Here is a 2,130-nt window from a genome sequence, read left to right as displayed (position 1 = left end):
GTTATTCTTCCTCTTTTGTTTAGTCTACTGACACAACTACCAGTTTAGCTTTAACATATTTATTATCCAGTGACTATAATAAAAATCCAAGTAAGCATGAGTGAAGTTACATTACAAATAAGTCCAGATTTTTTTCTTTCACATTTATGCATCATTACTGACATTAAGCTCAATTATCAGCAAGGTTGGGATATTTTTGAAACTGAGGGATTTTTTTTCCTCTAAAGAAACAACAACAAAAATAAGTAAATGTAAATGGTAAACGTAAGAATGGGCAGAAACCGTAACTTCAGGTCTCATAAAAGCAATATACAATTAGCCATGTATTTTCAAAAGTTAAGGATAACAAAGACCCAAAATAGAACGTATAGCTTCCAAACCAAAATGTAAATTCTAATGAGTAGAGGAAAAGATGCAGTAAAAGTAATTTGATCAATCAAAGAGAAGTCAAGGAGGAGGAAAGAAGCAGCCAAAAAAAAAAAAAAAAGGTAAATAAAAGGGAAAATTTATTAATACTATTTAGTATATTTTATAAAAATGGAAAATACATCTCTTGATCTGTCACAATAATGAACAATATCATTACATTTTCTCTTTCTCACTTTTCAGCAAATTTCTCAAGCTTTCATAAAAATTGATCCTTTCTCATCACCATGTTCTATAGAACATAGCCAGATTTGTAAGTCTATTTATTGTTCATAGTTGTAGAATACTTTTTATTTTATTTCAAGATTTTAAAAATTTTAAAGCAACAAATAAACAAATGGGAAGATATTATGGTTTGGATGTGAGGTGTCCCCCAAAAACTCACATGTGAGTCAATGCAGGAAGGTTCAGGGGGGAAATGATGGGGTGGTAAGAGTCTTAACCCAATCGGTGAATTAATCCCAGGTGGGATTAATTGAAGTGATAGGGTGTGGCTCCAGGAGGTGGGAATTGAACTGTGGCTACGAGGAATATATTTTGTATCTGGGGAGTGGAGTCTCTCTGTCTCTCTGCTTCCTGATGATATGAGCTGCTTCCCTCTGCCATGATGATGTTCTTCCACCATGATGTTCTGCTTCACCCGGAGCCTCAAGGAATGGAGCCAGCCTTCTATGGACGAGAACCTCTGAAACTGTGAGCCCTCAAATAAACCTTTCTTCCTCTACAGTTGTGCTGGTTGGGTCATTTAGTCACAGTAGTGAAAAAGCTGACTACTACAGAAGACTCCTAAAGATAAGTTGGATAGAGATGCATAAAAATCCCATTTCACAATCAATTCCTGAATTTTTAACACTATGTTTCTATATAGGATTGATTCTAGTGATTTCCAAAAAAACTTGATCAAGAGATTTTTAGTTAGTAGCTAGGATTTCTGTGTCTAATCTTCAAGGAACAATTTTAAAGCTCAGTGTTTCACTGTACATTGCTTAAGCCTGATTGAGACTGGGTTCCTCTTAACTTCATCTGAAACTTCACAGCAGAGAAATATTCTAAATTGTATCACTGGTGCAATGTTAAATTTTCTTAGTCCCTTAAACGACAGTTAAAAAAATTCAATTGTAAAGACATTCAGATTCAGTGAAGATTGATTCCATGTGTAAGTGCAACAAATTTTTCACTTATAAAAATTACACAAAGTTCACTTGGTGTTTTTCTGTTCAGTGCTTTTCTATTTTAAAATTTAATCACAAAAACTCCAAGAGATCACATTGAATGACAAATGCATTTTCATCTTTGTAATTATGGTGCTCTTAGTTTTTATTTTGAATCTATTGTTTGAACACTAAAACACATAGTTCTGCAGGTACTGAAGACAAACTGTATAAACCAAAATGGTTAAAACAATCTTATCTTGTAAACGTAAGGTGTCCATGTAGGTTGGGGCTCGAGTGTATGACTTGGAGTTCTCTGAGTCAAGTTTCATGCAGAACACAATGTTGATTAGAGGATAAGTTACAAAAAAGTGAATGAATCAGAATGTTACATGCTTTTTGGAGTTATTGGGGATTGAACACTGAGCCACATCCTCAGCCCTATTTTGTATTTTTTTAGAGACAGGGTCTCACTGAGTTGCTTAGCGCCTGGCCATTGCTGAGGCTGGCTTTGAACTGGCGGTACTCCTGCCTCAGCCTCAATCAGAGCCAA

The sequence above is a fragment of the Sciurus carolinensis genome, chromosome 2, assembly GCF_902686445.1.
Source record: "Sciurus carolinensis chromosome 2, mSciCar1.2, whole genome shotgun sequence".
NCBI classification, from domain to species: Eukaryota; Metazoa; Chordata; class Mammalia; order Rodentia; family Sciuridae; genus Sciurus; species Sciurus carolinensis.
This window is presented reverse-complemented; position numbering follows the sequence as displayed.